This window comes from Theobroma cacao, chromosome 9 (assembly GCF_053813885.1).
Source record: "Theobroma cacao isolate CCN51 chromosome 9, ASM5381388v1, whole genome shotgun sequence".
Classification (NCBI taxonomy): domain Eukaryota; kingdom Viridiplantae; phylum Streptophyta; class Magnoliopsida; order Malvales; family Malvaceae; genus Theobroma; species Theobroma cacao.
Genome location: NC_142647.1, coordinates 25,831,228 through 25,857,295, shown reverse-complemented (window position 1 = coordinate 25,857,295; position 26,068 = coordinate 25,831,228).

The following is a 26,068-nucleotide window of genomic DNA, read 5'->3' as shown; positions in this document are numbered from 1 at the left end:
TTCGTTTCACGTTTCTCGAGGGGAACATCCAATTATAATCTGTTTTAACGAAAAATTCAAAAAAATTAAACTTAAAATCAATAATCAGATTATAAAACCATTTAAAGCGAGTAATAAGGCTTACAAAGGCATTGGTGACTATAAATGGACTTTTCTTGTCAATGGATGAGATTCGCTTCACGTTTCTCGAGGGAAACATCCAATTATAATCTGTTTTAACGAAAAATTCAAAAAAATTAAACTTAAAATCAATAATGAGATTATAAAACCATTTAAAGCGAGTAATAAGGCTTACAAAGGCATTGGTGACTATAAATGGACTTTTCTTGTCAATGGATGGGATTCGCTTCACGTTTTTCGAGCGAAACATCCAATTATAATCTGTTTTAACAAAAAATTCAAAAAAATTAAACTTAAAATCAATAATCAGATTATAAAACCATTTAAAGCGAGTAATAAGGCTTACAAAGGCATTGGTGACTATAAATGGACTTTTCTAGTCAATGGATGGGATTCGCTTCACGTTTCTCGAGGGAAACATCCAATTATAATCTGTTTTAACAAAAAATTCAACTTAAAATCATTAATGAGATTATAAAACCATTTAAAGCGAGTAATAAGACTTACAAAGGCATTGGTGACTATAAATGGACTTTTCTTGCCAATGGATGGGATTCACTTCATGTTTCCCGAGGGAAACATCCAATTATAATCTGTTTTAACAAAAAATGTAAAAAAATTAAACTTAAGATCAATAATGAGAGTATAAAACCATTTAAAGTGAGTAATAAGGCTTACAAAGGCATTGGTGACTATAACTAGACTTTTCTTGTCAATAGATGGGATTCACTTCACGTTTCCCGAGGGAAACATCCAATTATAATCTGTTTTAACAAAAAATGTAAAAAAATTAAACTTAAAATCAATAATGAGATTATAAAACCATTTAAAGCGAGTAATAAGGCTTACAAAGGCATTGGTGACTATAAATGGACTTTTCTTGTCAATGGATGGGATTCGCTTCACGTTTCTCGAGGGAAACATCCAATTATAATCTGTTTTAATGAAAAATTCCAAAAAATTAAACTTAAAATCAATAATGAGATTATAAAACCATTTAAAGCGAGTAATAAGGCTTACAAAGGCATTAGTGACTATAAATGGACTTTTCTTGTCAATGGATGGGATTCGTTTCACGTTTCTCGAGGGAAACATCCAATTATAATCTGTTTTAACGAAAAATTCAAAAAAATTAAACTTAAAATCAATAATGAGATTATAAAACCATTTAAAGCGAGTAATAAGGCTTACAAAGGCTTTGGTGACTATAAATGGACTTTTCTTGTCAATGGATGGGATTCGCTTCACGTTTCTCGAGGGAAACATCCAATTATAATCTGTTTTAACGAAAAATTCAAAAAAATTAAACTTAAAATCAATAATCAGATTATAAAACCATTTAAAGTGAGTAATAAGGCTTACAAAGGCATTGGTGACCATAAATGGACTTTTCTTGTCAATAGATGGGATTCACTTCACGTTTCCCGAGGGAAACATCCAATTATAATCTGTTTTAACAAAAAATTCAACTTAAAATCAATAATGAGATTATAAAACCATTTAAAGCGAGTAATAAGACTTACAAAGGCATTGGTGACTATAAATGGACTTTTCTTGTCAATGGATGGGATTCCCTTCAAGTTTCCTGAGGGAAACATCCAATTATAATCTGTTTTAACGAAAAATTCAAAAAAATTAAACTTAAAATCAATAATGAGATTATAAAACCATTTAAAGCGAGTAATAAGGCTTACAAAGGCATTGGTGACTATAAATGGACTTTTCTTGTCAATGGATGGGATTCGCTTCACGTTTTTCGAGCGAAACATCCAATTATAATCTGTTTTAACAAAAAATTCAAAAAAATTAAACTTAAAATCAATAATCAGATTATAAAACCATTTAAAGCGAGTAATAAGGCTTACAAAGGCATTGGTGACTATAAATGGACTTTTCTTGTCAATGGATGGGATTCGCTTCACGTTTCTCGAGGGAAACATCCAATTATAATCTGTTTTAACAAAAAATTCAACTTAAAATCATTAATGAGATTATAAAACCATTTAAAGCGAGTAATAAGACTTACAAAGGCATTGGTGACTATAAATGGACTTTTCTTGTCAATGGATGGGATTCACTTCATGTTTTCCGAGGGAAACATCCAATTATAATCTGTTTTAACAAAAAATGTAAAAAAATTAAAGTTAAGATCAATAATGAGATTATAAAACCATTTAAAGTGAGTAATAAGGCTTACAAAGGCATTGGTGACTACAACTAGACTTTTCTTGTCAATAGATGGGTTTCACTTCACGTTTCCCGAGGGAAACATCCAATTATAATCTGTTTTAACAAAAAATGTAAAAAAATTAAACTTAAAATCAATAATGAGATTATAAAACCATTTAAAGCGAGTAATAAGGCTTACAAAGACATTGGTGACTATAAATGGACTTTTCTTGTCAATGGATGGGATTCGCTTCACGTTTCTCGAGGGAAACATCCAATTATAATCTGTTTTAATGAAAAATTCCAAAAAATTAAACTTAAAATCAATAATGAGATTATAAAACCATTTAAAGCGAGTAATAAGGCTTACAAAGGCATTAGTGACTATAAATGGACTTTTCTTGTCAATGGATGGGATTCGTTTCACGTTTCTCGAGGGGAACATCCAATTATAATCTGTTTTAACGAAAAATTCAAAAAAATTAAACTTAAAATCAATAATCAGATTATAAAACCATTTAAAGCGAGTAATAAGGCTTACAAAGGCATTGGTGACTATAAATGGACTTTTCTTGTCAATGGATGGGATTCGCTTCACGTTTCTCGAGGGAAACATCCAATTATAATCTGTTTTAACGAAAAATTCAAAAAAATTAAACTTAAAATCAATAATCAGATTATAAAACCATTTAAAGCGAGTAATAAGGCTTACAAAGGCATTGGTGACTATAAATGGACTTTTCTTGTAAATGGATGGGATTCGCTTCACGTTTTTCGAGCGAAACATCCAATTATAATCTGTTTTAACAAAAAATTCAAAAAAATTAAACTTAAAATCAATAATCAGATTATAAAACCATTTAAAGCGAGTAATAAGGCTTACAAAGGCATTGGTGACTATAAATGGACTTTTCTTGTCAATGGATAGGATTCACTTCACGTTTCCCGAGGGAAACATCCAATTATAATCTGTTTTAATGAAAAATTCAAAAAAATCAAACTTAAAATCAATAATGAGATTATAAAACCATTTAAAGCGAGTAATAAGGCTTACAAAGGCATTGGTGACTATAAATGGACTTTTCTTGTCAATGGATGGGATTCGCTTCACGTTTCTCGAGCGAAACATCCAATTATAATCTGTTTTAACGAAAAATTCAAAAAAATTAAACTTAAAATCAATAATCAGATTATAAAACCATTTAAAGTGAGTAATAAGGCTTACAAAGGCATTGGTGACCATAAATGGACTTTTCTTGTCAATAGATGGGATTCACTTTACGTTTCCCGAGGGAAACATCCAATTATAATCTGTTTTAACAAAAAATTCAACTTAAAATCAATAATGAGATTATAAAACCATTTAAAGCGAGTAATAAGACTTACAAAGGCATTGGTGACTATAAATGGACTTTTCTTGTCAATGGATGGGATTCACTTCATGTTTCCCGAGGGAAACATCCAATTATAATCTGTTTTAACGAAAAATTCAAAAAAATTAAACTTAAAATCAATAATGAGATTATAAAACCATTTAAAGCGAGTAATAAGGCTTACAAAGGCATTGGTGACTATAAATGGACTTTTCTTGTCAATGGATGGGATTCGCTTCACGTTTTTCGAGCGAAACATCCAATTATAATCTGTTTTAACAAAAAATTCAAAAAAATTAAACTTAAAATCAATAATCAGATTATAAAACCATTTAAAGCGAGTAATAAGGCTTACAAAGGCATTGGTGACTATAAATGGACTTTTCTTGTGAATGGATGGGATTCGCTTCACGTTTCTCGAGGGAAACATCCAATTATAATCTGTTTTAACAAAAAATTCAACTTAAAATCAATAATGAGATTATAAAACCATTTAAAGCGAGTAATAAGGCTTACAAAGGCATTGGTGACTATAAATGGACTTTTCTTGTCAATGGATGGGATTCGCTTCACGTTTCTCGAGGGAAACATCCAATTATAATCTGTTTTAACAAAAAATTCAACTTAAAATCAATAATCAGATTATAAAACCATTTAAAGCGAGTAATAAGGCTTACAAAGGCATTGGTGACTATAAAAGGACTTTTCTTGTCAATGGATGGGATTCGCTTCACGTTTTTCGAGCGAAACATCCAATTATAATCTGTTTTAACAAAAAATTCAAAAAAATTAAACTTAAAATCAATAATCAGATTATAAAACCATTTAAAGCGAGTAATAAGGCTTACAAAGGCATTGGTGACCATAAATGGACTTTTCTTGTCAATGGATGGGATTCGCTTCACGTTTCTCGAGGGAAACATCCAATTATAATCTGTTTTAACAAAAAATTCAACTTAAAATCATTAATGAGATTATAAAACCATTTAAAGCGAGTAATAAGACTTACAAAGGCATTGGTGACTATAAATGGACTTTTCTTGTCAATGGATGGGATTCACTTCATGTTTCCCGAGGGAAACATCCAATTATAATCTGTTTTAACAAAAAATGTAAAAAAATTAAACTTAAGATCAATAATGAGATTATAAAACCATTTAAAGTGAGTAATAAGGCTTACAAAGGCATTGGTGACTATAACTAGACTTTTCTTGTCAATAGATGGGTTTCACTTCACGTTTCCCGAGGGAAACATCCAATTATAATCTGTTTTAACAAAAAATGTAAAAAAATTAAACTTAAAATCAATAATGAGATTATAAAACCATTTAAAGCGAGTAATAAGGCTTACAAAGACATTGGTGACTATAAATGGACTTTTCTTGTCAATGGATGGGATTCGCTTCACGTTTCTCGAGGGAAACATCCAATTATAATCTGTTTTAATGAAAAATTCCAAAAAATTAAACTTAAAATCAATAATGAGATTATAAAACCATTTAAAGCGAGTAATAAGGCTTACAAAGGCATTAGTGACTATAAATGGACTTTTCTTGTCAATGGATGGGATTCGTTTCACGTTTCTCGAGGGGAACATCCAATTATAATCTGTTTTAACGAAAAATTCAAAAAAATTAAACTTAAAATCAATAATCAGATTATAAAACCATTTAAAGCGAGTAATAAGGCTTACAAAGGCTTTGGTGACTATAAATGGACTTTTCTTGTCAATGGATGGGATTCGCTTCACGTTTCTCGAGGGAAACATCCAATTATAATCTGTTTTAACGAAAAATTCAAAAAAATTAAACTTAAAATCAATAATCAGATTATAAAACCATTTAAAGCGAGTAATAAGGCTTACAAAGGCATTGGTGACTATAAATGGACTTTTCTTGTCAATGGATGGGATTCGCTTCACGTTTTTCGAGCGAAACATCCAATTATAATCTGTTTTAACAAAAAATTCAAAAAAATTAAACTTAAAATCAATAATCAGATTATAAAACCATTTAAAGCGAGTAATAAGGCTTACAAAGGCATTGGTGACTATAAATGGACTTTTCTTGTCAATGGATAGGATTCACTTCACGTTTCCCGAGGGAAACATCCAATTATAATCTGTTTTAACAAAAAATTCAAAAAAATTAAACTTAAAATCAATAATCAGATTATAAAACCATTTAAAGCGAGTAATAAGGCTTACAAAGGCATTGGTGACCATAAATGGACTTTTCTTGTCAATGGATGGGATTCGCTTCACGTTTCTCGAGGGAAACATCCAATTATAATCTGTTTTAACAAAAAATTCAACTTAAAATCATTAATGAGATTATAAAACCATTTAAAGCGAGTAATAAGACTTACAAAGGCATTGGTGACTATAAATGGACTTTTCTTGTCAATGGATGGGATTCACTTCATGTTTCCCGAGGGAAACATCCAATTATAATCTGTTTTAACAAAAAATGTAAAAAAATTAAACTTAAGATCAATAATGAGATTATAAAACCATTTAAAGTGAGTAATAAGGCTTACAAAGGCATTGGTGACTATAACTAGACTTTTCTTGTCAATAGATGGGTTTCACTTCACGTTTCCCGAGGGAAACATCCAATTATAATCTGTTTTAACAAAAAATGTAAAAAAATTAAACTTAAAATCAATAATGAGATTATAAAACCATTTAAAGCGAGTAATAAGGCTTACAAACACATTGGTGACTATAAATGGACTTTTCTTGTCAATGGATGGGATTCGCTTCACGTTTCTCGAGGGAAACATCCAATTATAATCTGTTTTAATGAAAAATTCCAAAAAATTAAACTTAAAATCAATAATGAGATTATAAAACCATTTAAAGCGAGTAATAAGGCTTACAAAGGCATTAGTGACTATAAATGGACTTTTCTTGTCAATGGATGGGATTCGTTTCACGTTTCTCGAGGGGAACATCCAATTATAATCTGTTTTAATGAAAAATTCAAAAAAATTAAACTTAAAATCAATAATCAGATTATAAAACCATTTAAAGCGAGTAATAAGGCTTACAAAGGCTTTGGTGACTATAAATGGACTTTTCTTGTCAATGGATGGGATTCGCTTCACGTTTCTCGAGGGAAACATCCAATTATAATCTGTTTTAACGAAAAATTCAAAAAAATTAAACTTAAAATCAATAATCAGATTATAAAACCATTTAAAGCGAGTAATAAGGCTTACAAAGGCATTGGTGACTATAAATGGACTTTTCTTGTCAATGGATGGGATTCGCTTCACGTTTTTCGAGCGAAACATCCAATTATAATCTGTTTTAACAAAAAATTCAAAAAAATTAAACTTAAAATCAATAATCAGATTATAAAACCATTTAAAGCGAGTAATAAGGCTTACAAAGGCATTGGTGACTATAAATGGACTTTTCTTGTCAATGGATAGGATTCACTTCACGTTTCCCGAGGGAAACATCCAATTATAATCTGTTTTAACAAAAAATTCAAAAAAATTAAACTTAAAATCAATAATCAGATTATAAAACCATTTAAAGCGAGTAATAAGGCTTACAAAGGCATTGGTGACTATAAATGGACTTTTCTTGTCAATGGATGGGATTCGCTTCACGTTTCTCGAGGAAAACATCCAATTATAATCTGTTTTAACAAAAAATTCAACTTAAAATCAATAATGAGATTATAAAACCATTTAAAGCGAGTAATAAGGCTTACAAAGGCATTGGTGACTATAAATGGACTTTTCTTGTCAATGGATGGGATTCGCTTCACGTTTCTCGAGGGAAACATCCAATTATAATCTGTTTTAACAAAAAATTCAACTTAAAATCAATAATGAGATTATAAAACCATTTAAAGCGAGTAATAAGACTTACAAAGGCATTGGTGACTATAAATGGACTTTTCTTGTCAATGGATGGGATTCCCTTCATGTTTCCTGAGGAAAACATCCAATTATAATCTGTTTTAACGAAAAATTCAAAAAAATTAAACTTAAAATCAATAATGAGATTATAAAACCATTTAAAGCGAGTAATAAGGCTTACAAAGGCATTGGTGACTATAAATGGACTTTTCTTGTCAATGGATGGGATTCGCTTCACGTTTTTCGAGCGAAACATCCAATTATAATCTGTTTTAACAAAAAATTCAAAAAAATTAAACTTAAAATCAATAATCAGATTATAAAACCATTTAAAGCGAGTAATAAGGCTTACAAAGGCATTGGTGACTATAAATGGACTTTTCTTGTCAATGGATGGGATTCGCTTCACGTTTCTCGAGGGAAACATCCAATTATAATCTGTTTTAACAAAAAATTCAACTTAAAATCATTAATGAGATTATAAAACCATTTAAAGCGAGTAATAAGACTTACAAAGGCATTGGTGACTATAAATGGACTTTTCTTGTCAATGGATGGGATTCACTTCATGTTTCCCGAGGGAAACATCCAATTATAATCTGTTTTAACAAAAAATGTAAAAAAATTAAACTTAAGATCAATAATGAGATTATAAAACCATTTAAAGTGAGTAATAAGGCTTACAAAGACATTGGTGACTATAACTAGACTTTTCTTGTCAATAGATGGGATTCACTTCACGTTTCCCGAGGGAAACATCCAATTATAATCTGTTTTAACAAAAAATGTAAAAAAATTAAACTTAAAATCAATAATGAGATTATAAAACCATTTAAAGTGAGTAATAAGGCTTACGAAGGCATTGATGACTATAACTAGACTTTTCTTGTCAATAGATGGGATTCACTTCACTTTTCCCGAGGAAAACATCCAATTATAATCTGTTTTAACAAAAAATGTAAAAAAATTAAACTTAAAATCAATAATGAGATTATAAAACCATTTAAAGCGAGTAATAAGGCTTACAAAGGCATTGGTGACTATAAATGGACTTTTCTTGTCAATGGATGGGATTCGCTTCACGTTTCTCGAGGGAAACATCCAATTATAATCTGTTTTAATGAAAAATTCCAAAAAATTAAACTTAAAATCAATAATGAGATTATAAAACCATTTAAAGCAAGTAATAAGGCTTACAAAGGCATTGGTGACTATAAATGGACTTTTCTTGTCAATGGATGGAATTCGCTTCACGTTTCTCGAGGGAAACATCCAATTATAATCTGTTTTAATGAAAAATTCCAAAAAATTAAACTTAAAATCAATAATGAGATTATAAAACCATTTAAAGCGAGTAATAAGGCTTACAAAGGCATTGGTGACCATAAATGGACTTTTCTTGTCAATGGATGGGATTCGCTTCACGTTTCTCGAGGGAAACATCCAATTATAATCTGTTTTAAGAAAAAATTCAAAAAAATTAAACTTAAAATCAATAATCAGATTATAAAACTATTTAAAGCGAGTAATAAGGCTTACAAAGGCATTGGTGACTATAAATGGACTTTTCTTGTCAATGGATGGGATTCGCTTCACGTTTCTCGAGGGAAACATCCAATTATAATCTGTTTTAACGAAAAATTCAAAAAAATTAAACTTAAAATCAATAATCAGATTATAAAACCATTTAAAGCGAGTAATAAGGCTTACAAAGGCATTGGTGACTATAAATGGACTTTTCTTGTCAATGGATGGGAGTCGTTTCACGTTTCTCGAGGGAAACATCCAATTATAATCTGTTTTAACGAAAAATTCAAAAAAATTAAACTTAAAATCAATAATGAGATTATAAAACCATTTAAAGCGAGTAATAAGGCTTACAAAGGCATTGGTGACTATAAATGGACTTTTCTTGTCAATGGATGGGATTCGCTTCACGTTTTTCGAGCGAAACATCCAATTATAATCTGTTTTAACAAAAAATTCAAAAAAATTAAACTTAAAATCAATAATCAGATTATAAAACCATTTAAAGCGAGTAATAAGGCTTACAAAGGCATTGGTGACTATAAATGGACTTTTCTTGTCAATGGATGGGATTCGCTTCACGTTTTTCGAGCGAAACATCCAATTATAATCTGTTTTAACAAAAAATTCAAAAAAATTAAACTTAAAATCAATAATCAGATTATAAAACCATTTAAAGCGAGTAATAAGGCTTACAAAGGCATTGGTGACTATAAATGGACTTTTCTTGTCAATGGATGGGATTCGCTTCACGTTTCTCGAGGGAAACATCCAATTATAATCTGTTTTAACAAAAAATTCAACTTAAAATCAATAATGAGATTATAAAACCATTTAAAGCGAGTAATAAGACTTACAAAGGCATTGGTGACTATAAATGGACTTTTCTTGTCAATGGATGGGATTCACTTCATGTTTCCCGAGGGAAACATCCAATTATAATCTGTTTTAACAAAAAATGTAAAAAAATTAAACTTAAGATCAATAATGAGATTATAAAACCATTTAAAGTGAGTAATAAGGCTTACAAAGGCATTGGTGACTATAACTAGACTTTTCTTGTCAATAGATGGGATTCACTTCACGTTTCCCGAGGGAAACATCCAATTATAATCTGTTTTAACAAAAAATGTAAAAAAATTAAACTTAAAATCAATAATGAGATTATAAAACCATTTAAAGGGAGTAATAAGGCTTACGAAGGCATTGATGACTATAACTAGACTTTTCTTGTCAATAGATGGGATTCACTTCACGTTTCCCGAGGAAAACATCCAATTATAATCTGTTTTAACAAAAAATGTAAAAAAATTAAACTTAAAATCAATAATGAGATTATAAAACCATTTAAAGCGAGTAATAAGGCTTACAAAGGCATTAGTGACTATAAATGGACTTTTCTTGTCAATGGATGGGATTCGCTTCACGTTTCTCGAGGGAAACATCCAATTATAATCTGTTTTAATGAAAAATTCAAAAAAATTAAACTTAAAATCAATAATGAGATTATAAAACCATTTAAAGCGAGTAATAAGGCTTACAAAGGCATTGGTGACTATAAATGGACTTTTCTTGTCAATGGATGGGATTCGCTTCACGTTTCTCGAGGGAAACATCCAATTATAATCTGTTTTAACGAAAAATTCAAAAAAATTAAACTTAAAATCAATAATCAGATTATAAAACCATTTAAAGCGAGTAATAAGGCTTACAAAGGCTTTGGTGACTATAAATGGACTTTTCTTGTCAATGGATGGGATTCGCTTCACGTTTCTCGAGGGAAACATCCAATTATAATCTGTTTTAACGAAAAATTCAAAAAAATTAAACTTAAAATCAATAATCAGATTATAAAACCATTTAAAGTGAGTAATAAGGCTTACAAAGGCATTGGTGACCATAAATGGACTTTTCTTGTCAATAGATGGGATTCACTTCACGTTTCTCGAGGGAAACATCCAATTATAATCTGTTTTAACAAAAAATTCAACTTAAAATCAATAATGAGATTATAAAACCATTTAAAGCAAGTAATAAGACTTACAAAGGCATTGGTGACTATAAATGGACTTTTCTTGTCAATGGATGGGATTCCCTTCATGTTTCCCGAGGGAAACATCCAATTATAATCTGTTTTAACGAAAAATTCAAAAAAATTAAACTTAAAATCAATAATGAGATTATAAAACCATTTAAAGCGAGTAATAAGGCTTACAAAGGCATTGTGACTATAAATGGACTTTTCTTGTCAATGGATGGGATTCGCTTCACGTTTTTCGAGCGAAACATCCAATTATAATCTGTTTTAACAAAAAATTCAAAAAAATTAAACTTAAAATCAATAATCAGATTATAAAACCATTTAAAGCGAGTAATAAGGCTTACAAAGGCATTGGTGACTATAAATGGACTTTTCTTGTCAATGGATGGGATTCGCTTCACGTTTCTCGAGGGAAACATCCAATTATAATCTGTTTTAACAAAAAATTCAACTTAAAATCATTAATGAGATTATAAAACCATTTAAAGCGAGTAATAAGACTTACAAAGGCATTGGTGACTATAAATGGACTTTTCTTGTCAATGGATGGGATTCACTTCATGTTTCCCGAGGGAAACATCCAATTATAATCTGATTTAACAAAAAATGTAAAAAAATTAAACTTAAGATCAATAATGAGATTATAAAACCATTTAAAGTGAGTAATAAGGCTTACAAAGGCATTGGTGACTATAACTAGACTTTTCTTGTCAATAGATGGGATTCACTTCACGTTTCCCGAGGGAAACATCAAATTATAATCTGTTTTAACAAAAAATGTAAAAAAATTAAACTTAAAATCAATAATGAGATTATAAAACCATTTAAAGCGAGTAATAAGGCTTACAAAGACATTGGTGACTATAAATGGACTTCTCTTGTCAATGGATGGGATTCGCTTCACGTTTCTCGAGGGAAACATCCAATTATAATCTGTTTTAATGAAAAATTCCAAAAAATTAAAATTAAAATCAATAATGAGATTATAAAACCATTTAAAGCGAGTAATAAGGCTTACAAAGGCATTAGTGACTATAAATGGACTTTTCTTGTCAATGGATGGGATTCGTTTCACGTTTCTCGAGGGAAACATCCAATTATAATCTGTTTTAACGAAAAATTCAAAAAAATTAAACTTAAAATCAATAATCAGATTATAAAACCATTTAAAGCGAGTAATAAGGCTTACAAAGGCATTGGTGACTATAAATGGACTTTTCTTGTCAATGGATGGGATTCGCTTCACGTTTCTCGAGGGAAACATCCAATTATAATCTGTTTTAACGAAAAATTCAAAAAAATTAACCTTAAAATCAATAATCAGATTATAAAACCATTTAAAGCGAGTAATAAGGCTTACAAAGGCATTGGTGACTATAAATGGACTTTTCTTGTCAATGGATGGGATTCGCTTCACGTTTCTCGAGGGAAACATCCAATTATAATCTGTTTTAACGAAAAATTCAAAAAAATTAAACTTAAAATCAATAATGAGATTATAAAACCATTTAAAGCGAGTAATAAGGCTTACAAAGGCATTGGTGACTATAAATGGACTTTTCTTGTCAATGGATGGGATTCGCTTCACGTTTTTCAAGCGAAACATCCAATTATAATCTGTTTTAACAAAAAATTCAAAAAAATTAAACTTAAAATCAATAATCAGATTATAAAACCATTTAAAGCGAGTAATAAGGCTTACAAAGGCATTGGTGACTATAAATGGACTTTTCTAGTCAATGGATGGGATTCGCTTCACGTTTCTCGAGGGAAACATCCAATTATAATCTGTTTTAACAAAAAATTCAACTTAAAATCATTAATGACATTATAAAACCATTTAAAGCGAGTAATAAGACTTACAAAGGCATTGGTGACTATAAATGGACTTTTCTTGTCAATGGATGGGATTCACTTCATGTTTCCCGAGGGAAACATCCAATTATAATCTGTTTTAACAAAAAATGTAAAAAAATTAAACTTAAGATCAATAATGAGATTATAAAACCATTTAAAGTGAGTAATAAGGCTTACAAAGGCATTGGTGACTATAACTAGACTTTTCTTGTCAATAGATGGGATTCACTTCACGTTTCCCGAGGGAAACATCCAATTATAATCTGTTTTAACAAAAAATGTAAAAAAATTAAACTTAAAATCAATAATGAGATTATAAAACCATTTAAAGCGAGTAATAAGGCTTACAAAGGCATTGGTGACTATAAATGGACTTTTCTTGTCAATGGATGGGATTCGCTTCACGTTTCTAAAGGGAAACATCCAATTATAATCTGTTTTAATGAAAAATTCCAAAAAATTAAACTTAAAATCAATAATGAGATTATAAAACCATTTAAAGCGAGTAATAAGGCTTACAAAGGCATTAGTGACTATAAATGGACTTTTCTTGTCAATGGATGGGATTCGTTTTACGTTTCTCGAGGGAAACATCCAATTATAATCTGTTTTAACGAAAAATTCAAAAAAATTAAACTTAAAATCAATAATGAGATTATAAAACCATTTAAAGCGAGTAATAAGGCTTACAAAGGCATTGTGACTATAAATGGACTTTTCTTGTCAATGGATGGGATTCGCTTCACGTTTTTCGAGCGAAACATCCAATTATAATCTGTTTTAACAAAAAATTCAAAAAAATTAAACTTAAAATCAATAATCAGATTATAAAACCATTTAAAGCGAGTAATAAGGCTTACAAAGGCATTGGTGACTATAAATGGACTTTTCTTGTCAATGGATGGGATTCGCTTCACGTTTCTCGAGGGAAACATCCAATTATAATCTGTTTTAACAAAAAATTCAACTTAAAATCATTAATGAGATTATAAAACCATTTAAAGCGAGTAATAAGACTTACAAAGGCATTGGTGACTATAAATGGACTTTTCTTGTCAATGGATGGGATTCACTTCATGTTTCCCGAGGGAAACATCCAATTATAATCTGATTTAACAAAAAATGTAAAAAAATTAAACTTAAGATCAATAATGAGATTATAAAACCATTTAAAGTGAGTAATAAGGCTTACAAAGGCATTGGTGACTATAACTAGACTTTTCTTGTCAATAGATGGGATTCACTTCACGTTTCTCGAGGGAAACATCCAATTATAATCTGTTTTAACAAAAAATGTAAAAAAATTAAACTTAAAATCAATAATGAGATTATAAAACCATTTAAAGCGAGTAATAAGGCTTACAAAGACATTGGTGACTATAAATGGACTTTTCTTGTCAATGGATGGGATTCGCTTCACGTTTCTCGAGGGAAACATCCAATTATAATCTGTTTTAATGAAAAATTCCAAAAAATTAAACTTAAAATCAATAATGAGATTATAAAACCATTTAAAGCGAGTAATAAGGCTTACAAAGGCATTAGTGACTATAAATGGACTTTTCTTGTCAATGGATGGGATTCGTTTCACGTTTCTCGAGGGAAACATCCAATTATAATCTGTTTTAACGAAAAATTCAAAAAAATTAAACTTAAAATCAATAATCAGATTATAAAACCATTTAAAGCGAGTAATAAGGCTTACAAAGGCATTGGTGACTATAAATGGACTTTTCTTGTCAATGGATGGGATTCGCTTCACGTTTCTCGAGGGAAACATCCAATTATAATCTGTTTTAATGAAAAATTCAAAAAAATTAAACTTAAAATCAATAATCAGATTATAAAACCATTTAAAGCGAGTAATAAGGCTTACAAAGGCATTGGTGACTATAAATGGACTTTTCTTGTCAATGGATGGGATTCGCTTCACGTTTCTCGAGGGAAACATCCAATTATAATCTGTTTTAACGAAAAATTCAAAAAAATTAAACTTAAAATCAATAATGAGATTATAAAACCATTTAAAGCGAGTAATAAGGCTTACAAAGGCATTGGTGACTATAAATGGACTTTTCTTGTCAATGGATGGGATTCGCTTCACGTTTTTCAAGCGAAACATCCAATTATAATCTGTTTTAACAAAAAATTCAAAAAAATTAAACTTAAAATCAATAATCAGATTATAAAACCATTTAAAGCGAGTAATAAGGCTTACAAAGGCATTGGTGACTATAAATGGACTTTTCTAGTCAATGGATGGGATTCGCTTCACGTTTCTCGAGGGAAACATCCAATTATAATCTGTTTTAACAAAAAATTCAACTTAAAATCATTAATGAGATTATAAAACCATTTAAAGCGAGTAATAAGACTTACAAAGGCATTGGTGACTATAAATGGACTTTTCTTGTCAATGGATGGGATTCACTTCATGTTTCCCGAGGGAAACATCCAATTATAATCTGTTTTAACAAAAAATGTAAAAAAATTAAACTTAAGATCAATAATGAGATTATAAAACCATTTAAAGTGAGTAATAAGGCTTACAAAGGCATTGGTGACTATAACTAGACTTTTCTTGTCAATAGATGGGATTCACTTCACGTTTCCCGAGGGAAACATCCAATTATAATCTGTTTTAACAAAAAATGTAAAAAAATTAAACTTAAAATCAATAATGAGATTATAAAACCATTTAAAGCGAGTAATAAGGCTTACAAAGGCATTGGTGACTATAAATGGACTTTTCTTGTCAATGGATGGGATTCGCTTCACGTTTCTCGAGGGAAACATCCAATTATAATCTGTTTTAATGAAAAATTCCAAAAAATTAAACTTAAAATCAATAATGAGATTATAAAACCATTTAAAGCGAGTAATAAGGCTTACAAAGGCATTAGTGACTATAAATGGACTTTTCTTGTCAATGGATGGGATTCGTTTTACGTTTCTCGAGGGAAACATCCAATTATAATCTGTTTTAACGAAAAATTCAAAAAAATTAAACTTAAAATCAATAATGAGATTATAAAACCATTTAAAGCGAGTAATAAGGCTTACAAAGGCTTTGGTGACTATAAATGGACTTTTCTTGTCAATGGATGGGATTCGCTTCACGTTTCTCGAGGGAAACATCCAATTATAATCTGTTTTAACGAAAAATTCAAAAAAATTAAACTTAAAATCAATAATCAGATTATAAAACCATTTAAAGTGAGTAATAAGGCTTACAAAGGCATTGGTGACCATAAATGGACTTTTCTTGTCAATAGATGGGATTCACTTCACGTTTCCCGAGGGAAACATCCAATTATAATCTGTTTTAACAAAAAATTCAACTTAAAATCAATAATGAGATTATAAAACCATTTAAAGCGAGTAATAAGACTTACAAAGGCATTGGTGACTATAAATGGACTTTTCTTGTCAATGGATGGGATTCCGTTCATGTTTCCCGAGGGAAACATCCAATTATAATCTGTTTTAACGAAAAATTCAAAAAAATTAAACTTAAAATCAATAATGAGATTATAAAACCATTTAAAGCGAGTAATAAGGCTTACAAAGGCATTGTGACTATAAATGGACTTTTCTTGTCAATGGATGGGATTCGCTTCACGTTTTTCGAGCGAAACATCCAATTATAATCTGTTTTAACAAAAAATTCAAAAAAATTAAACTTAAAATCAATAATCAGATTATAAAACCATTTAAAGCGAGTAATAAGGCTTACAAAGGCATTGGTGACTATAAATGGACTTTTCTTGTCAATGGATGGGATTCGCTTCACGTTTCTCGAGGGAAACATCCAATTATAATCTGTTTTAACAAAAAATTCAACTTAAAATCATTAATGAGATTATAAAACCATTTAAAGCGAGTAATAAGACTTACAAAGGCATTGGTGACTATAAATGGACTTTTCTTGTCAATGGATGGGATTCACTTCATGTTTCCCGAGGGAAACATCCAATTATAATCTGTTTTAACAAAAAATGTAAAAAAATTAAACTTAAGATCAATAATGAGATTATAAAACCATTTAAAGTGAGTAATAAGGCTTACAAAGGCATTGGTGACTATAACTAGACTTTTCTTGTCAATAGATGGGATTCACTTCACGTTTCCCGAGGGAAACATCCAATTATAATCTGTTTTAACAAAAAATGTAAAAAAATTAAACTTAAAATCAATAATGAGATTATAAAACCATTTAAAGCGAGTAATAAGGCTTACAAAGGCATTGGTGACTATAAAATGGACTTTTCTTGTCAATGGATGGGATTCGCTTCACGTTTCTCGAGGGAAACATCCAATTATAATCTGTTTTAATGAAAAATTCCAAAAAATTAAACTTAAAATCAATAATGAGATTATAAAACCATTTAAAGCGAGTAATAAGGCTTACAAAGGCATTAGTGACTATAAATGGACTTTTCTTGTCAATGGATGGGATTCGTTTTACGTTTCTCGAGGGAAACATCCAATTATAATCTGTTTTAACGAAAAATTCAAAAAAATTAAACTTAAAATCAATAATCAGATTATAAAACCATTTAAAGTGAGTAATAAGGCTTACAAAGGCATTGGTGACCATAAATGGACTTTTCTTGTCAATAGATGGGATTCACTTCACGTTTCCCGAGGGAAACATCCAATTATAATCTGTTTTAACAAAAAATTCAACTTAAAATCAATAATGAGATTATAAAACCATTTAAAGCGAGTAATAAGACTTACAAAGGCATTGGTGACTATAAATGGACTTTTCTTGTCAATGGATGGGATTCCCTTCATGTTTCCTGAGGGAAACATCCAATTATAATCTGTTTTAACGAAAAATTCAAAAAAATTAAACTTAAAATCAATAATGAGATTATAAAACCATTTAAAGCGAGTAATAAGGCTTACAAAGGCATTGGTGACTATAAATGGACTTTTCTTGTCAATGGATGGGATTCGCTTCACGTTTCTCGAGGGAAACATCCAATTATAATCTGTTTTAACAAAAAATTCAACTTAAAATCATTAATGAGATTATAAAACCATTTAAAGCGAGTAATAAGACTTACAAAGGCATTGGTGACTATAAATGGACTTTTCTTGTCAATGGATGGGATTCACTTCATGTTTCCCGAGGGAAACATCCAATTATAATCTGTTTTAACAAAAAATGTAAAAAAATTAAACTTAAGATCAATAATGAGATTATAAAACCATTTAAAGTGCGTAATAAGGCTTACAAAGGCATTGGTGACTATAACTAGACTTTTCTTGTCAATAGATGGGATTCACTTCACGTTTCCCGAGGGAAACATCCAATTATAATCTGTTTTAACAAAAAATGTAAAAAAATTAAACTTAAAATCAATAATGAGATTATAAAACCATTTAAAGCGAGTAATAAGGCTTACAAAGACATTGGTGACTATAAATGGACTTTTCTTGTCAATGGATGGGATTCGCTTCACGTTTCTCGAGGGAAACATCCAATTATAATCTGTTTTAATGAAAAATTCCAAAAAATTAAACTTAAAATCAATAATGAGATTATAAAACCATTTAAAGCGAGTAATAAGGCTTACAAAGGCATTAGTGACTATAAATGGACTTTTCTTGTCAATGGATGGGATTCGTTTCACGTTTCTCGAGGGAAACATCCAATTATAATCTGTTTTAACGAAAAATTCAAAAAAATTAAACTTAAAATCAATAATCAGATTATAAAACCATTTAAAGCGAGTAATAAGGCTTACAAAGGCATTGGTGACTATAAATGGACTTTTCTTGTCAATGGATGGGATTCGCTTCACGTTTCTCGAGGGAAACATCCAATTATAATCTGTTTTAATGAAAAATTCAAAAAAATTAAACTTAAAATCAATAATCAGATTATAAAACCATTTAAAGCGAGTAATAAGGCTTACAAAGGCATTGGTGACTATAAATGGACTTTTCTTGTCAATGGATGGGATTCGCTTCACGTTTCTCGAGGGAAACATCCAATTATAATCTGTTTTAACGAAAAATTCAAAAAAATTAAACTTAAAATCAATAATGAGATTATAAAACCATTTAAAGCGAGTAATAAGGCTTACAAAGGCATTGGTGACTATAAATGGACTTTTCTTGTCAATGGATGGGATTCGCTTCACGTTTTTCAAGCGAAACATCCAATTATAATCTGTTTTAACAAAAAATTCAAAAAAATTAAACTTAAAATCAATAATCAGATTATAAAACCATTTAAAGCGAGTAATAAGGCTTACAAAGGCATTGGTGACTATAAATGGACTTTTCTAGTCAATGGATGGGATTCGCTTCACGTTTCTCGAGGGAAACATCCAATTATAATCTGTTTTAACAAAAAATTCAACTTAAAATCATTAATGAGATTATAAAACCATTTAAAGCGAGTAATAAGACTTACAAAGGCATTGGTGACTATAAATGGACTTTTCTTGTCAATGGATGGGATTCACTTCATGTTTCCCGAGGGAAACATCCAATTATAATCTGTTTTAACAAAAAATGTAAAAAAATTAAACTTAAGATCAATAATGAGATTATAAAACCATTTAAAGTGAGTAATAAGGCTTACAAAGGCATTGGTGACTATAACTAGACTTTTCTTGTCAATAGATGGGATTCACTTCACGTTTCCCGAGGGAAACATCCAATTATAATCTGTTTTAACAAAAAATGTAAAAAAATTAAACTTAAAATCAATAATGAGATTATAAAACCATTTAAAGCGAGTAATAAGGCTTACAAAGGCATTGGTGACTATAAATGGACTTTTCTTGTCAATGGATGGGATTCGCTTCACGTTTCTCGAGGGAAACATCCAATTATAATCTGTTTTAATGAAAAATTCCAAAAAATTAAACTTAAAATCAATAATGAGATTATAAAACCATTTAAAGCGAGTAATAAGGCTTACAAAGGCATTAGTGACTATAAATGGACTTTTCTTGTCAATGGATGGGATTCGTTTTACGTTTCTCGAGGGAAACATCCAATTATAATCTGTTTTAACGAAAAATTCAAAAAAATTAAACTTAAAATCAATAATGAGATTATAAAACCATTTAAAGCGAGTAATAAGGCTTACAAAGGCTTTGGTGACTATAAATGGACTTTTCTTGTCAATGGATGGGATTCGCTTCACGTTTCTCGAGGGAAACATCCAATTATAATCTGTTTTAACGAAAAATTCAAAAAAATTAAACTTAAAATTAATAATCAGATTATAAAACCATTTAAAGTGAGTAATAAGGCTTACAAAGGCATTGGTGACCATAAATGGACTTTTCTTGTCAATAGATGGGATTCACTTCACGTTTCCCGAGGGAAACATCCAATTATAATCTGTTTTAACAAAAAATTCAACTTAAAATCAATAATGAGATTATAAAACCATTTAAAGCGAGTAATAAGACTTACAAAGGCATTGGTGACTATAAATGGACTTTTCTTGTCAATGGATGGGATTCCCTTCATGTTTCCCGAGGGAAACATCCAATTATAATCTGTTTTAACGAAAAATTCAAAAAAATTAAACTTAAAATCAATAATGAGATTATAAAACCATTTAAAGCGAGTAATAAGGCTTACAAAGGCATTGTGACTATAAATGGACTTTTCTTGTCAATGGATGGGATTCGCTTCACGTTTTTCGAGCGAAACATCCAATTATAATCTGTTTTAACAAAAAATTCAAAAAAATTAAACTTAAAATCAATAATCAGATTATAAAACCATTTAAAGCGAGTAATAAGGCTTACAAAGGCATTGGTGACTATAAATGGACTTTTCTTGTCAATGGATGGGATTCGCTTCACGTTTCTCGAGGGAAACATCCAATTATAATCTGTTTTAACAAAAAATTCAACTTAAAATCATTAATGAGATTATAAAACCATTTAAAGCGAGTAATAAGACTTACAAAGGCATTGGTGACTATAAATGGACTTTTCTTGTCAATGGATGGGATTCACTTCATGTTTCCCGAGGGAAACATCCAATTATAATCTGTTTTAACAAAAAATGTAAAAAAATTAAACTTAAGATCAATAATGAGATTATAAAACCATTTAAAGTGAGTAATAAGGCTTACAAAGGCATTGGTGACTATAACTAGACTTTTCTTGTCAATAGATGGGATTCACTTCACGTTTCCCGAGGGAAACATCCAATTATAATCTGTTTTAACAAAAAATGTAAAAAAATTAAACTTAAAATCAATAATGAGATTATAAAACCATTTAAAGCGAGTAATAAGGCTTACAAAGGCATTGGTGACTATAAATGGACTTTTCTTGTCAATGGATGGGATTCGCTTCACGTTTCTCGAGGGAAACATCCAATTATAATCTGTTTTAATGAAAAATTCCAAAAAATTAAACTTAAAATCAATAATGAGATTATAAAACCATTTAAAGCGAGTAATAAGGCTTACAAAGGCATTAGTGACTATAAATGGACTTTTCTTGTCAATGGATGGGATTCGTTTTACGTTTCTCGAGGGAAACATCCAATTATAATCTGTTTTAACGAAAAATTCAAAAAAATTAAACTTAAAATCAATAATGAGATTATAAAACCATTTAAAGCGAGTAATAAGGCTTACAAAGGCTTTGGTGACTATAAATGGACTTTTCTTGTCAATGGATGGGATTCGCTTCACGTTTCTCGAGGGAAACATCCAATTATAATCTGTTTTAACGAAAAATTCAAAAAAATTAAACTTAAAATCAATAATCAGATTATAAAACCATTTAAAGTGAGTAATAAGGCTTACAAAGGCATTGGTGACCATAAATGGACTTTTCTTGTCAATAGATGGGATTCACTTCACGTTTCCCGAGGGAAACATCCAATTATAATCTGTTTTAACAAAAAATTCAACTTAAAATCAATAATGAGATTATAAAACCATTTAAAGCGAGTAATAAGACTTACAAAGGCATTGGTGACTATAAATGGACTTTTCTTGTCAATGGATGGGATTCCCTTCATGTTTCCTGAGGGAAACATCCAATTATAATCTGTTTTAACGAAAAATTCAAAAAAATTAAACTTAAAATCAATAATGAGATTATAAAACCATTTAAAGCGAGTAATAAGGCTTACAAAGGCATTGGTGACTATAAATGGACTTTTCTTGTCAATGGATGGGATTCGCTTCACGTTTCTCGAGGGAAACATCCAATTATAATCTGTTTTAACAAAAAATTCAACTTAAAATCATTAATGAGATTATAAAACCATTTAAAGCGAGTAATAAGACTTACAAAGGCATTGGTGACTATAAATGGACTTTTCTTGTCAATGGATGGGATTCACTTCATGTTTCCCGAGGGAAACATCCAATTATAATCTGTTTTAACAAAAAATGTAAAAAAATTAAACTTAAGATCAATAATGAGATTATAAAACCATTTAAAGTGAGTAATAAGGCTTACAAAGGCATTGGTGACTATAACTAGACTTTTCTTGTCAATAGATGGGTTTCACTTCACGTTTCCCGAGGGAAACATCCAATTATAATCTGTTTTAACAAAAAATGTAAAAAAATTAAACTTAAAATCAATAATGAGATTATAAAACCATTTAAAGCGAGTAATAAGGCTTACAAAGACATTGGTGACTATAAATGGACTTTTCTTGTCAATGGATGGGATTCGCTTCACGTTTCTCGAGGGAAACATCCAATTATAATATGTTTTAATGAAAAATTCCAAAAAATTAAACTTAAAATCAATAATGAGATTATAAAACCATTTAAAGCGAGTAATAAGGCTTACAAAGGCATTAGTGACTATAAATGGACTTTTCTTGTCAATGGATGGGATTCGTTTCACGTTTCTCGAGGGGAACATCCAATTATAATCTGTTTTAACGAAAAATTCAAAAAAAATTAAACTTAAAATCAATAATCAGATTATAAAACCATTTAAAGCGAGTAATAAGGCTTACAAAGGCTTTGGTGACTATAAATGGACTTTTCTTGTCAATGGATGGGATTCGCTTCACGTTTCTCGAGGGAAACATCCAATTATAATCTGTTTTAACGAAAAATTCAAAAAAATTAAACTTAAAATCAATAATCAGATTATAAAACCATTTAAAGCGAGTAATAAGGCTTACAAAGGCATTGGTGACTATAAATGGACTTTTCTTGTCAATGGATGGGATTCGCTTCACGTTTTTCGAGCGAAACATCCAATTATAATCTGTTTTAACAAAAAATTCAAAAAAATTAAACTTAAAATCAATAATCAGATTATAAAACCATTTAAAGCGAGTAATAAGGCTTACAAAGGCATTGGTGACTATAAATGGACTTTTCTTTTCAATGGATAGGATTCACTTCACGTTTCCCAAGGGAAACATCCAATTATAATCTGTTTTAATGAAAAATTCAAAAAAATTAAACTTAAAATCAATAATGAGATTATAAAACCATTTAAAGCGAGTAATAAGGCTTACAAAGGCATTGGTGACTATAAATGGACTTTTCTTGTCAATGGATGGGATTCGTTTCACGTTTCTCGAGGGGAACATCCAATTATAATCTGTTTTAACGAAAAATTCAAAAAAATTAAACTTAAAATCAATAATCAGATTATAAAACCATTTAAAGCGAGTAATAAGGCTTACAAAGGCTTTGGTGACTATAAATGGACTTTTCTTGTCAATGGATGGGATTCGCTTCACGTTTCTCGAGGGAAACATCCAATTATAATCTGTTTTAACGAAAAATTCAAAAAAATTAAACTTAAAATCAATAATCAGATTATAAAACCATTTAAAGCGAGTAATAAGGCTTACAAAGGCATTGGTGACTATAAATGGACTTTTCTTGTCAATGGATGGGATTCGCTTCACGTTTTTCGAGCGAAACATCCAATTATAATCTGTTTTAACAAAAAATTCAAAAAAATTAAACTTAAAATCAATAATCAGATTATAAAACCATTTAAAGCGAGTAATAAGGCTTACAAAGGCATTGGTGACTATAAATGGACTTTTCTTTTCAATGGATAGGATTCACTTCACGTTTCCCGAGGGAAACATCCAATTATAATCTGTTTTAATGAAAAATTCAAAAAAATTAAACTTAAAATCAATAATGAGATTATAAAACCATTTAAAGCGAGTAATAAGGCTTACAAAGGCATTGGTGACTATAAATGGACTTTTCTTGTCAATGGATGGGATTCGCTTCACGTTTCTCGAGCGAAACATCCAATTATAATCTGTTTTAACGAAAAATTCAAAAAAATTAAACTTAAAATCAATAATCAGATTATAAAACCATTTAAAGTGAGTAATAAGGCTTACAAAGGCATTGGTGACCATAAATGGACTTTTCTTGTCAATAGATGGGATTCACTTCACGTTTCCCGAGGGAAACATCCAATTATAATCTGTTTTAACAAAAAATTCAACTTAAAATCAATAATGAGATTATAAAACCATTTAAAGCGAGTAATAAGACTTACAAAGGCATTGGTGACTATAAATGGACTTTTCTTGTCAATGGATGGGATTCACTTCATGTTTCCCGAGGGAAACATCCAATTATAATCTGTTTTAACGAAAAATTCAAAAAAATTAAACTTAAAATCAATAATGAGATTATAAAACCATTTAAAGCGAGTAATAAGGCTTACAAAGGCATTGGTGACTATAAATGGACTTTTCTTGTCAATGGATGGGATTCGCTTCACGTTTTTTGAGCGAAACATCCAATTATAATCTGTTTTAACAAAAAATTCAAAAAAATTAAACTTAAAATCAATAATCAGATTATAAAACCATTTAAAGCGAGTAATAAGGCTTACAAAGGCATTGGTGACTATAAATGGACTTTTCTTGTCAATGGATGGGATTCGCTTCACGTTTCTCGAGGGAAACATCCAATTATAATCTGTTTTAACAAAAAATTCAACTTAAAATCAATAATGAGATTATAAAACCATTTAAAGCGAGTAATAAGGCTTACAAAGGCATTGGTGACTATAAATGGACTTTTCTTGTCAATGGATGGGATTCGCTTCACGTTTCTCGAGGGAAACATCCAATTATAATCTGTTTTAACAAAAAATTCAACTTAAAATCATTAATGAGATTATAAAACCATTTAAAGCGAGTAATAAGACTTACAAAGGCATTGGTGACTATAAATGGACTTTTCTTGTCAATGGATGGGATTCGCTTCACGTTTCTCGAGGGAAACATCCAATTATAATCTGTTTTAATGAAAAATTCCAAAAAATTAAACTTAAAATCAATAATGAGATTATAAAACCATTTAAAGCGAGTAATAAGGCTTACAAAGGCTTTGGTGACTATAAATGGACTTTTCTTGTCAATGGATGGGATTCGCTTCACGTTTCTCGAGGGAAACATCCAATTATAATCTGTTTTAACGAAAAATTCAAAAAAATTAAACTTAAAATCAATAATGAGATTATAAAACCATTTAAAGCGAGTAATAAGGCTTACAAAGGCATTGGTGACTATAAATGGACTTTTCTTGTCAATGGATGGGATTCGCTTCACGTTTTTCGAGCGAAACATCCAATTATAATCTGTTTTAACAAAAAATTCAAAAAAATTAAACTTAAAATCAATAATCAGATTATAAAACCATTTAAAGCGAGTAATAAGGCTTACAAAGGCATTGGTGACTATAAATGGACTTTTCTTGTCAATGGATGGGATTCGCTTCACGTTTCTCGAGGGAAACATCCAATTATAATCTGTTTTAATGAAAAATTCAAAAAAATTAAACTTAAAATCAATAATCAGATTATAAAACCATTTAAAGCGAGTAATAAGGCTTACAAAGGCATTGGTGACTATAAATGGACTTTTCTTGTCAATGGATGGGATTCGCTTCACGTTTTTCGAGCGAAACATCCAATTATAATCTGTTTTAACAAAAAATTCAAAAAAATTAAACTTAAAATCAATAATCAGATTATAAAACCATTTAAAGCGAGTAATAAGGCTTACAAAGGCATTGGTGACTATAAATGGACTTTTCTTGTCAATGGATAGGATTCACTTCACGTTTCCCGAGGGAAAC